The 14,346-nt window shown below is 33.4% G+C and overlaps 2 protein-coding genes across 9 annotated transcripts in view; one reads left to right on the top strand and one right to left on the bottom strand.

Annotated features, from left to right (window-relative positions):
• LOC143255849 (uncharacterized) overlaps positions 1-14,346 on the top strand; it is a 37,978-nt gene that overhangs the window by 12,442 nt on the left and 11,190 nt on the right. The window lies entirely within an intron of this gene.
• Positions 1-14,346, bottom strand: part of LOC143255847 (toll-like receptor 4) — a 49,519-nt gene that overhangs the window by 34,518 nt on the left and 655 nt on the right. For 5 of the 6 annotated variants that reach the window (XR_013030894.1, XR_013030892.1, XR_013030893.1 and 2 more), the window contains exon 2: positions 2,486-2,542. The exons of the other annotated variant lie outside the window; for it this stretch is intronic. The gene's annotated coding sequence lies outside the window, so the exon portion shown is untranslated. The remainder of the gene's footprint in view (positions 1-2,485; positions 2,543-14,346) is intronic. 6 annotated transcript variants of the gene reach the window in all.

Genomic DNA, 14,346 nt, shown 5'->3' with positions numbered 1-14,346 from the left:
GCTCTTCGTTCAAACACTCTGACGTACGTATGGTAGGAACTCACTAAAGATTGCCAAACTTCCACTAGTAACAAATCATAGAAGATGTAAATTTACTAAGGAATGCTTAACTTGTTTGTATACCTTTCACTACCGAATGACTCCCAGTATTACGTCCTTTTGACTAAATAACTGAGTAATTATTAGTAAAATCTATTATAGTATTTTGCATTTTTGTTTGTTCATGACCCATGTATTATCAGGGGTCATGTAACAATATACACAAATAGTTAGTGTAGTCCTTGTTGTTTAGGGAGCTCTATATTCTGTTCATTATGAAACCTTTACATACATACAAAGTAGTAGTATTCATGAGCAATATATATATATATATAAAGCGGTATTATTCGTCAGTAATATATATATATACATATAAAGTAGTATTATAAATCAGTATTATACATACATATAAAGTGGTATTATTCATCAGTATTAGATATACATACATACAAAGTAGTAGTATTCATCAGTATTAGATATACATACATACAAAGTAGTAGTATTCATCAGTATTAGATATACATACATACAAAGTAGTAGTATTCATCAGTATTAGATATACATACATATAAAGTGGTATTATTCATCAGTATTAGATATACATACATACAAAGTAGTAGTATTCATCAGTATTAGATATACATACATACAAAGTAGTAGTATTCATCAGTATTAGATATACATACATACAAAGTAGTAGTATTCATCAGTATTATATATACATAAATAAAGTAGTAGTATTTATCAGTATTATATATATACATATAAAGTGGTATTATTCGTCAGTCATATATACATATAAAGTAGTAGTATTCATCGGTAATATATATATATATATACACATATAAATTAGTAGCATTCATCAGTAACATATACATATATATACATATAAAGTAGCATTATTTATGAGTATTACATATAAATATAAAGTGATAGTATTCGTCAGTAATATATATATACACACACATATAAATGGTGTTATTCATCACTATTATATACATACATATAAAGTACTGTTATTCATCAGTATTATATATATATATACATACATATAAAGTGGTATTATTAATCAGTGTTATACATATATACATAAAGTAGTGTTATTCATCACTATTATTTATTCATATAAAGTAGTATTACTTATCGGTAATAAGGTACCGCAAGTCCATGTTCTTATTATTTAAAATAAACATGATTATGGAAGTTTCTATTTATAAATCAAGTTTTATACATTTGTATTCCAAAAATTGCTTAATTAAGCAGTACACCATGCTTTTAAGTGTCTAACATTTGTAGATGTAAATATGACAAATCTGTGAAACCTACTTTTCAATTTCATCAACATGTTGTACCATTTCACCTTACTTTATCACATAGAAGTGGATGGAACTACACACAGTTTGCTTGTACATAAATCAGTCTTTACCTAAAATAGCTTAAAACTATAAAACTCATTGATCTAATACGAGCCTATTTTATTTTATGTTACGACTGGTAGATAACACAGATCAAGAAAATATGACTGTCATATTTAACTGAAAAGTTTAATAATCTTTGTTGCCATTAATTTAATAGACCATTGTACAAATTGAAGAAGAAACATGAGAGAACATCGATTTCAGTTAGATCTCACTAGTTCTCTATCCACTACATACAATCTACATTAACCATTGGTAAAACTGGTTTTTAGTTTGCCCTTAATGTATTTTACGCAAAGTTACTGTTAAATCTTGATGTTGACATAATTAGTGATTAATCAACGAGATAATTGAAAAAAATTGTTATTTTTTGTGGACTCATAAATCAGAAATAAAAACTTTTATTTCCAGTTTGCATTTTTTTGTTTCAAGGTTGTTGTTGTTTTTTTGCAAGTCAGGAACGAGCCTGTCGACTAATGATAAAATACTATAGGACATTCAGAAAGGAAAAACTAGAAGAGAAATGACGCTACGCGAGATAGAAATACGAGAATTGGACAACATATATAAGAATATTAGCATATTTCATTCTTTCGTTATTTACAGAGTTAAGTAGTTACACTTCAACCATATAATGAGACATTCATTCATTCACCACTCGATTCCATCAAGGAACATAGGGCCGCAATCGCTTGCAGATTCTTCAACAGGTATTTAAGTGAGTAGGTTGTTAGCCCACTGCACCGAGTCGTCCCTAATTTAGTAGTGTAAGACTAGAGGGAAGGCAGCTAGTCATCACCACCCACCGCCAACTCTTGGGCTACTCTTTTACCAACGAATAGTGGGATTGACCGTAACAATATAATGCCCCAACGGCTGGGAGGGCAAGCATGTTTGGCGCGACGCGGGCGCGAACCCGCGACCCTCGGATTACGAGTCGCACGCCTTACGCGCTTGGCCATGCCGGGCCATATAATGAGACAGAAGGGACCTAAATCTACAACACAGATGTAAGCTTATATACTTACAACATGTAAATCCAGAGTTCAGTTCCCCGCGATAGACGCTCCCAATGTGGCTTTGCCCTAAAAAAACAAACAAAAATCTTAACTTGTATCTAATACTACGTCAACAACTTGTCTCTGATAGATAAATGGATATAATTAGTAAATACTTTAGTTATTTTCGTAAGAAATGTTCTTTGTAGTTTCATGATGAATATATACCCCAAAAAATAAACACACTGCTCTCAAATGTAGGTTAAAGTTCATCGTACTGAAATAAGATATTCGTGGATATATTTCATCATATGTGATGAAAATCTGATTTTATTTCACTTTAACATACTCTAATTGTGTTTCGAATAGACTATAATTTCACTGTAGCATACATCCATCACATTTAACATGGAATTTTATTTAATTATAACACACTAACAAGTTTTATTGACATATTATTTCTCTTTAGAACACATTTTTGTTATGTTTCACACAGTGTTTTCTTCTTAGAACACGTTTTCGTTATGTTAAGTGCAGAGTGTTTACTACTCAGAACACGTTTTCACCATGTTTCAAGCATGTCAGTCTCGCTTTACGGAAGTCAGTAACAATCAAACATTAAGGCGGAGTTTCTAGATAAATTAAACAATGTATTTAAAAACAGTTTGACTGCACTGACGGCTCGCGACGTCACCACACACTACAGGTACTGTACGGTTGGGGCACAGACAGATACACTTACGCATATACAGAAACAGAGAGGATGGCCCTAATGCAAGATAACCTAATTAACGAATCAATGTTATATTCAATCAGGTATACAATACAAAATATAGTATGTTGTCACTATAAATACACGAATGTGAATGAATAGATTTTGGTTTTATAGAATACTTTCACTTCTTAAAGAAAGATTTAGAATTGTTTGTGTTCCTTAGTTATATAAAGTTTATAACGTAGCAAAACTGACCGAAGAATTCATTATTATTTTACAGAATGGTAGCATCAAGGTTTACAGATTTCTCCTGAACTTAAGTTCCATCGTGTTAAGGTTTGCAGGTTTGTGTGAATAAACTCATTCTTTCACTATTCACCACAAAATAAGTGAGATGAAAAGTCTCTCGGTACACTTACGTAAACGTAAGCAGATAGCCCTAAAAAGTGGCATTTTTCTATAAAAATAAACCAACATAATTTGTAAAAGAAACGATTTTTTTTATAACCCAGAAGTTCAGATGGTTTAAAAACAAACCAACAAGTAAGTATGTGATGGTAAACAGTAAAATATTAAAGGTGTCAAAATACTGGTGTAAATAATTTATTTGTTGTTGGGTTTTTTTTCAGCGACAACTGATCTTTTTATTTTAATAAATCCGAACTATTTTTATAAAAAGTGTTACAATGCGAGGAGGTTGTATTTCATCTTGCGTTAGGGGATGGTCGAATAATTCATACCATATGTACTTTAACAATTACCATATGGAATTTTCTAGAACATAATAGAATATCAGAACATTTTGCCACTGAAAAAATAAATGTTGCGGAAATTCTGTACGTAAAACACATAAAAGAAGTTTTTTATCACATTACAAAATTAATATTCTCTGTAATGGTTCCATAAAGCACCAAAATCATAACTTAGTTTGCTAGTCAAGTAAAAAAGTCTCAAATGTCTGCTGTTATTTTTGTGTTTACAGTAGGAAACACACGCACAAACAGACTAAGTGATTGTAATAATAAAGAGAGTGAAGGAATTTGACAAAATAATATTTGTAATTATGTGTGCAAAGTTTGTATATAACACCTGTAATACTCTTTCTTCACCGAAAACTACGTCATTTTTTTATCGACAAAGTTCTGTATTTCAGTGTGAAAGAAACAGGGGGCCCAATCTATTTTTAGGCTTCTCACATGCCATTGAGTCAGACCGGTTCTGGGAAATTTCGCCTTTCTTTCGAGCCAAGGACAGTCTTAAACATAAGGCAAGGTTAACGTCATAGTATCGACAGTATCACTAGTGTTTAAGAGCAGCTTGGGTTCCACTTGTTTGAAAATGCTGTTTATAGAGTTGCCTTGTGGATATTCAAACATCGATCATTTTGGTCATTATGCAATTCTATATAGAAGAGACATAAGTTATATGTAGTAAAAATAGAAAATTAATATGGGTTATGGTTTTAGGCTAATGGGTGATAAAAAGTGGACTAACTACTTTTATAATGTAATGTAAACATTGCAAAGGTTTTATTCAGAATGTCTTCAGTTTAATGTGAGTCTAATGAAATAAAATAATGAGGAATTAATATAACTGAACCAGAAAATGAATTCCGAAGGTCATTAACACATTTATAGAAGTGGAATATAATCAAAAACGCAGTGTGCCAAAATATATAACAATGATAAGTCAATTATAAAGAGCAAATTATTTCGCTAAACTAAATTATTGTAACTTAAAGTATTTTACTTGTCATTTTTCTTTTAAATAGCTTTAAACAAACAATTACTTTTTATTAATATTTTAATAATTCTAACGTAAATAATAGGAGTTTCGAATAAAACGTACAATTATAAAAATGTATTTTTTTTTCTAGAACACATATGATAAAAATATTTAATTTCAAAATTTTAAACAATTAGATGTTTTTGCTTTTCATGGTTGGCTCCTTTGTGACACAGCGATAAGTCTGCGGACTAATACTGGTAAAAAAAAGGGTTTCTTTACACAGTATCATCAAACAAGAATGAATACACTTCATGCATAAACGTAGATGTGAGGTTAAACTTGCTTCAGTTTTATTATCAGTCAGACCAGATCCAAAAGGTAGCTGTGCAGTCAGTATCGATCAACATGTTGCAACAGTTTTAGTCAATGAATCCATTAATTCATAGTCAGATATTCTTAAAACAAGAACTTATTATCTGGGTTAAGGCAGATTGAATATTCTCAGTTAAACTGTAGCCTCTATCTAGTTCCTGTTTTTCAGTATCGTGTCAGTTCCTTGTTGTTCCTATGATTCGTCATCTTCTTGGTTTGTTATCATGCATTAATTCATGATAGCTTTGGTTAAAGTAATTATATTTTCAGAACTATGGCAGTTCCCTTTTTCTGTGACTTTTTTGGATAAGATTTTATATTCTACGTGTTATTTTTTTCTGTTCCAGGCAGCATGTCCTTTTAAAACATATTTTTGAAATATCTGATGTTTTGTGTTTTACTTCTTCTATTCTACTTATTTAATCTACAGCGTTATTCTGTATCTCTAACAGTGGGCATTATGTTTCCCTCTATCTGATCTGATACTCTCATAATTACTAAATGGTGGCCCCGGCATGACCAGATGGTTAATGCACTCGACTCGTAATCCTAGAGTTGTGGGTTCGAATCCCCGTGACACCAAACATTCTCGCCCTTTCAGCCGTGGGGCGTTATAATGTAGCGATCAATCCCACTATTCGTTGGTAAGAGAGTAGCTCAAGAGTTGGCGGTGAGTGGTGATGATTAGGCTGCCTTCTTTCTATCCTTACACTGATAAATTAGGGGTGGCTAGCGTATATTGCCCTCGTGTGGCTTTGCGCGAAATTCAAAACACATCAAACCAAACCTGACTGGTGATTTACGTTTTTATCTACAGCTTTAATTGATTCACGTTCATTCGACAAATGAATATCTGTCAGGTTTGCTTTTGACCGATTTACATATCACCAACCACTATGGCATCTGTGAACTGGTCACCTGCCAACAAATGTACTTTTTCACGTGAAGTATCTAGCTAAGATAAAAGGGCAGAATTTTTGCTCCTTCCACGAGTTCGGTTAAGGGGTAATCTCTCCTACTTTTTTAATCCTAACTTTTTCTGTAAAAAAATCTTTATGATGTAAACCTCCAAACCTATTCAATGAGATGTTTATTAATACATTGCAATTGTTACTGGTTGGTTAATATTGTTGAAATTAGTCTTTTCAAATGTGCTGCAAGAAGAATATCTTGCTGTTTCACTATTCTATGTATTTACATAGGAAATTGTTTCAAACTATGCACGATATATCCATTGTACCTTTGCATCGTTGTCTTTTGATTCGTGAACTTGGTGATGACACTGAAATGACTTACTAAATTGTATGACTTGATGAAGTAGTGGATAAGCTAAAATTGTCCAGAAATAACCTGCACTCATAGTAGCTCTGTAATAATAGCAATGACAATGTACATGAGACGAGTTTTCTCATTACACATGATAAGTTATGTTTGAAACTGAGATTCTCGAAGACATGAAGAGAGGGGTGTGGATGGTTTGACACTTGAAATTACCGCTTCAGTTTCGAGGTATTTCATCACGGCATGAACATTCTTTTCTACTTCGTTGGTCTCACTTTAATAATAGTTCTATACATTTCTAACGGATAGTTCAATCTTGTTGTTGTTATTATCTTTCTGGACCTTTTTTATTGTTTCACTGATCTTGTTCCTATAACCTTTCTGTTCCTTTATATTCCATTGATCTTCTTTAGTACTTCTTTGATGTATTTTTCTGCTCTCTTGATCTTGTTCCTATAACCTTTCTGTATTTCACTGACGTTCCTTTATATTCCATTGATCTTCTTTAGTACTTCTTTGATGTATTTTTCTGCTCTCTTGATCTTGTTCCTATAACCTTTCTGTATTTCACTGACATTCCTTTATATTCCATTGATCTTCTTTAGTACTTCTTTGATGTCTTTTTCTACTCTCTTGATCTTGTTCCTATAACCTTTCTGCTTATCTCCTACGGTTTTTTCAACAAGTCGTTGAAAGTGGTAATGTGGCAGGGGGCCAAATATTAAGTGATTCAAAACCCAGATTTAGATCGGTTAAAACCGGCAAGGTTATTTTATTAACATATGTAACAACACTGTGAAAACAGACAAAAATATAAAACAAAGAACCTGAGTTCGTAGTTGTCAGTTAGTCCTACCATGACGGACTTTTGTTTATAACCACTCACTTCTAGCGTGAACCTCATCCACGTATTAAACACTAATGTTTTACTTGGTACAAAATTAAGTGTAAAATACTTATCAAAAACATTGGACGAAATATGTATTTTTATATAAGAATGAGTTGAGGGATTACAGCAGTAATTAGGGGATTAATTGTGGTATTTATCTGTGATATTTTTGTTCACATTGTTAAGATACGCTACGGACCCACAAGTGACTTGATGCATAGGTAGTTTCGGAAAATGAACGAAGTGTTTAAAAAACTTATTGAAAATTTGAAGAAACTATTCTATCAGAATGTTTCAGGATGAAATATTTCTATTTTACGTTTTTCCTCTAGAAATAAATGTTAGTAAACTATGATAAAGCTAATAACACGAAAAAATAGTAATAATAATATATACTTTGTAATTGTAACGTCGTATAATAAAGACGTTTTCTTCCAGTAACCTCGTGGTATGTCTGCGGACTTACAACGCTAGAAGACAGTTTTGGATACCCGTGGTGGGCAGAACACAGATAGCCCATTGTGTATCTTTGTGCTTAATTACAAACAAACAAAAAAATAAAGAAGCTGGAAGCAAATGTTGAGTTTCTCTTAAAATCAGTTAAATTCGTGTCACTTTTTTTAAGGGTAGACGTTTTACCACCGACTTTTAGGTTTTTCAGTTATTTCTTGCTGCACAAACCTTCTAAGTAGCAGAAAGACTAGTGTTAACAGTAACTGAGTTTTTAACTTAAGCTATTTCCGCTACACAAACCACGAAATTTGCTTCAGGCTAGTTGTTATACCATTTATGTTTAAGGAAAAAGTTGTATTAAAACCTGTAATTTAAAAGGTATAGAGAAACAAAATGATTTAAACATTGATATATCTTAGACTAGTTAAAATATCTGCTTCAGAAGCTAGAAATGCCAGTTTTACGATAAAAAAACGGTACAAAAATCGTAATTATCTTTACCTGAGGCCCGGCATGGCCAAGCGTGTTAAGGCGTGCGACTCGTAATCTGAGGGTCGCGGGTTCGCATTTCCGTCGCGCCAAACATGCTCGCCCTCCCAGCCGTGAGGGCGTTATAATGTGACGGTCAATCCCACTATTCGTTGGTAAAAGAGTAGCCCAAGAGTTGGCGGTGGGTGGTGATAACTAGCTGCCTGCCCTCTAGTCTTACACTGCTAAATTAGGGACGGCTAGCACAGATAGCCCTCATGTAGCTTTGCGCGAAATTCAAAAAACAACAACAACATCTTTACCTGTGCGTTTTTTGTAGAAATAGAGTCTGATATGATAGTAATCGAACATAAGGGTTCGGGGTGCCATGTTTGTATTTTTTCCTAAACTAGTAACCTAACCTACTGAGAACCAGAAAATGATTATATAAATCAAATATTGATATACGTTTTGCATTATGTATTTAGCATAATAAACTAAACATCATGATAAAATAAATAATTATCACTTGTTCAATCGAACATCTTCTGTAAGATACTACTCTTATGCGTGTTTGTTTTGAACTTAAGCACAAAGCTATACAATAGACTATCTGTGCTACGCCCACCACGGGTATAGAAACCCGGTTTATAGCATTTATAAGCCCACAGACATACCATTGTGCTACAGGGGAACATGGGTACTGAAATAACACAATGTCATTTATACTTTCAAGCGACAAATCTCGACGACTGTATCTTGTAAGGTTTTTGAACATGTCCCCTTCAGGAGACAGCTCGATGTGGCTTTGCTATAAAAAAAACAACACTGACATGTCTCCCACCCCACGGAACAACGTTAGGTCTATAAATCGTGTTTTGGTACACGTGATGATTAAAATACAGAAAGCCCATTGTGTAGCTTTAAGATTGGCTTCAAAAAACAAAGTTTACATATAAATAAAAATATTGCTATTTTTTAAACTGTTTTGCAAGACAGATTTATACTTCAGTTTTCTTAAAGTTATTTTTGGGAACATTTAATTATTATCTGAAAAACAATAGCCACTAAAACTAACTATTGAACTAAATGTCTTACACGTTTGACCCGAAGCACTCTAGATTTTATTATATTTTATGCACACATTTTAGAAATTATCAACGACTTTGACATGGCTAACATCGCCTAAGTTCACAAATAAACGACCTGAAAGTTCAACATAAATTCTAAAGTAGAATTTCCAAAGCATTATACTGTTATTTCATGTGCTAAGTATTAAAATTCTTTTCTGATCTTATAACCGTTCTTGTACTTTTGGTTCCTCGAGTTTGCTCGAGACAATAAACGTAAACGACAAGTGTAGGTATGAAGATAGACACCGACTCTATCAACATCTGTCTATTAAGTAATCGTTTGGTATTTATTATTTCATTTTAATTGTATAATCGAGTATTTCTAGTACATTATGACCGAAAGTAAGGAAGAATGTATTAAAAATTATTAAACTATATCTGCTTTAGTCAGTGCCGACGAGACCTATCGCGAGCGCCAGAGCTCGCCAAGTCGGCCGAAGTACAACAGACATAGTTGAGATGCATTTAAATCATCCAACTGTAAGAACAGGAACTGTTCTTGTTTATCTAGGCGACAACCATGGGTTATTCGTGAATCAGTTATTAAACATCTTCCTTCGTCTCAAACAGTGTCTGAAACGCAAGTGGCAACGAATATTCAATTCACCTCTTGCGATGCTACCAGGGCGAGGTTAAGGGTGAATTTTTATTTATTTTTATGATAAAAAAACGAAATGATAAACAACTATTATAATATATATATATTTATTTTTTATTAAATTAAAAGTTAAAAACGTGAAATTATAGTTAACTACTGTAATTTCATACTTAAATAATTTGATTGTGTATTTGGAATTTATCACAAAGCTACACAATGGGCTATCTGTGTTCTGTCTACCATCGGTATCAAAACGCGGTTCTTAGGGGTGTAAGTTCGGAGACATGCTGCTGTGCCACTGGAGGGAGGATGCTGAAAAAAGAAAATAAAAACCTAGCAGAAATGTAAAAATGAAATTCTCAATGGCAGGACATCAGATCAGATTGTTTTAGTGCGGTGCTGTTGTAAGTTGATAAGAAATATATATATTGATTTATTGTTGCTCTGATTTTTTCACTGCGTACGATCAACTTCTTCAACTATTTCTCGAAGTACAATAATTTTTTATCATTAGTTTGTTATTTTAATATCATAATTTGTTTGTTTGTTTGTTTGTTTGGGAATTTCGCACAAAGCTACTCGAGGGCTATCTGTGCTAGCCGTCCCTAATTTAGCAGTGTAAGACTAGAGGGAAGGCAGCTAGTCATCATCACTCACCGCCAACTCTTGGGCTGCTCTTTTACCAACGAATAGTGGGATTGACCGTCACGTTATAACGCCCCCACGGCTGGGAGGGCGAGCATGTTTGGCGCGACGGGGATGCAATATCATAATTAGCCATGTATCTAGAATGGTCTGAATTTGCTGACGGCATTCTAAAAAATTATATAAATATAAAAAACTCACCATACCTAAGTTTCAGGAATAAAGGAAGAGTTTTAGGCTAAGCAGATACTAAATACAATAATTATATTGCTGGTAATAATAATTTTAGAAACTAGTTATTCATTCTTGTGATGAGAAAATGGCAACTGTTTTAGAGTAGTAGCCACTTGGAGACAACGTCTTTTGACTGTTACTTTTATTTCTCTGCACAGTTATGAAGTTCACGAATTTGGTGAGAATAGGAATTGAGATGAAAATATTACAAACACAATACTTCCACTGACTAAATAAGGGTTAAATAAACGGTTTAAACTTAATGTGATATTTGTAAACAGTTTTTTTTTTAAAGTTCAGTATCATTGTTTTATATGATTGTGCAGTTTCCTCAACTACTGCTATAAATAAACGACTGTTTTTGTTTTATATCTAACATTGGATGCATCACGATTGGAATTTTTCTTCTCTTCTACGTTTTAAAAAATCTAAACAATGTCAAATGAAATAATAATGTTTCTTATTCGAAACTAAGAATTAATAAAAAAAATTAAAAAACGCCTTTCAGTTTACTGACACTGTTCATTGTTTCGCACACAAGGTAGCAGGAAATAGCACACGATCCGCTAGTTGTCAGTTGTCAGTAGCATCATACGAACAGCAGGTTGTGAGTGAGTGAAGTGACATAACAAAGTTTATTTGTTTAAACACTGTATATAGAATCCTGTATCCAAACTTACCTTTTACTATCATGTTTCTCTCCCTATAAATACAAAATCTTATTAATAATCGAAGTTAAGCTTTATTATAGGTCCTGTACTTGCAAACCGGTCTTACCCTGTGCAACTTTTGTTTTTCGTTTTTCGCGCGTAGGTTATTTGTACAACGTATGTCTGCAGTAATAATCGAAAAAACAACAAATATTTTAAGATACATATATATAGATGTTATATACATATATATATATAACAAACGTTATAACTGATAGGATATTCTCAACCAGAACGTAATCACAACATTTCGTCATTTCTTAAGGAACATTTATGTTGATTGAAGTATTTGGCTCATGATATCATCAGAATAATATTATTTTTATTAGCTGACGTTTAGGCTTCCGTCCTTAACTGACTATTGCAGCTTACAAACGTAATAGTATTTACAAAAACTGGGCTACAAAACATGTCAGGTCCGTCATAGTCAGGTGGTTAAGGCACTCGACTCGCAATCTAAGGGTCGAGGGTTTGAATCCCCGTCACACCAAACATGCTCGCCCTTTCAGCTGTGAGGGTGTTATAATGATACGATCAGTCCCACTATTCGTTGGTGAAAGAGTAGCCCAAGAGTTGGCGGTGGGTGGTGATGACTAGCTGCTTTCTCTCTGGTCTTACACTGCTAAATTAGGGACGGCTAGCGCAGATAGCCCTCGAGTAACTTTGTTCGAAATTCAAAACAAACAGAACGTGACTAGTTGAGACAATTTTATTTGTAGCTTTATTTTTTAACTTTTGGGGTTATAGTACTATTTAACTAATAGAAATTTCTTTTGTGACATCACAGCCCCTGGTATATACAATGGTACGTATTAATTTATACAGTTCTGTAGGGAAATTATTTATGTAAATAATTTCAAAGGAACGTTTTACTCATAGTAAGTAGTTTATTACTGCTAAAAATGTCCTGAATAATAAAAGGATGATTTATCAGATTAAGAGTAAACATTGTAAATATATCATACTCTTAAACAAAGTTTATCCAAGAAAAGCTTTGTATGACGAAATCCCCCCAGTGGCACAACGGCATGTCTGCGGATTCACCCCGCTAAACATTGGGTGTCGATACCCGTGGTAGGCAGAGTACAGATAGCTCAGTGTGTAGCTTGTGCTTAATTCTAAACAAACAAAGCAATGAAAGACATCGGCAGAGCTCGTGAGCTGAAAGACATCGGCAGAGCTCGTGAGCTGATATACTTCAAACTTTTACCGAACTTATCGAGCACAGCTGGTAACCAAAAGTAAGGTACTGTTAAACTAGTGATTTTTGTCATTTTACAAACAAAACTAGAAGTCATAACTTTAGCAAAATAGATAGATAGGCAACTACGACTAACGTTACAAACTATTTGTAGGTACAATATAATTTTCTAATTTTTATTAGTCCTTGTACGAGCTATTAACAATATAACCAAATCTCCTAGATTTAATACCTGAAAGCTTAAAACATCACATGGAAAAAAGGTCTCCATACAGATGCATTGACACGTATTTTCCCTCTTTATTTACGATTCTTTGAACTACAGAAATTTCCTGAGATTAGCAGTAGCTGAATAATTCTGTACTGCAGTGATGTACCTTTCCTCCAAATACAAAAACCTCCTAAAATACTCTTATCTGGTGACTCACCATTTTTTCGAAACTAAAATAATCCTCTCTTGTGAAGTGACTCATTGAGGTATTTATAGGTAGTTGTTCATCGTATTTTGAACTGCAAGGGTGATCTCAAACGTTCCCTCAATAACACAGTTATACAGTGACTCGTTGTATTTTGAACTACAGGATCATCTGAAATATTCCTTCAATAATGCTGTTTTAAAATGACTCCCCCTATTTTGAACTACAAGAGTGATCTGAAACACTCATTCAGTAATACTGTTGTGCAGTGACTCATCGCATTTTGAACTACAAGAGTGATCTGAAACACTCCTTCAGTAATACTGTTGTGCAGTGACTCATCGCATTTTGAACTACAAGAGTGATCTGAAACACTCCTTCAGCAATACTGTTGTGCAGTGACTCATCGTATTTTGAACTACAAGAGTGATCTGAAACACTCCTTAGTAATACTGTTGTGCAGTGACTCATCGCATTTTGAACTACAAAAATCAGCTCAACGATTGTGCAAGACTCATGTGTTTCCAAACTACAACAACCTACTTAATCATTCTTTCCAATAGTAATACGGTTGTGCAGAGATGTTTGTTGTTGTTTTCACTACAAGAATTATCCGATGCTTTTGGTTCAGTGACCCACAATTCTCCGCAGTACAAGCATCTTCCGAAATAACCACAAAATGGGTCAATAACTCCTGACGTTACTAATTAGATGTGTGTTTCGTCTGAGAAACTGATACACATAAGCATGGGTATACATACACACCATCGCTGTATCTTGCGCTGTCTCGCTATAAACTGTTATTATTACGACAGAAAAAACAAACAAACAAGAAAAACTACAACAGAAATATAAAGTTTTAAATAAAGCCTTCTTAACTCACACATAACTATTATTTTTAAATGTAGTTTTTAATATTCAGAATAAACACAAATACATGTTGAAAGCTCGTAAAACTTATCTAGTTATATTTTGAAGATTAGAATTTATTTTGCCCTTTGTTTTCGTAACTCTACAAATATTGGTAGCTATCAGTTAGATGAACAGA

This window comes from Tachypleus tridentatus, chromosome 7 (assembly GCF_004210375.1).
Source record: "Tachypleus tridentatus isolate NWPU-2018 chromosome 7, ASM421037v1, whole genome shotgun sequence".
NCBI lineage: Eukaryota > Metazoa > Arthropoda > Merostomata > Xiphosura > Limulidae > Tachypleus > Tachypleus tridentatus.
The sequence above is the reverse complement of the archived record's forward strand: the minus strand, read 5'-3'. Positions and strand labels throughout refer to the sequence as shown.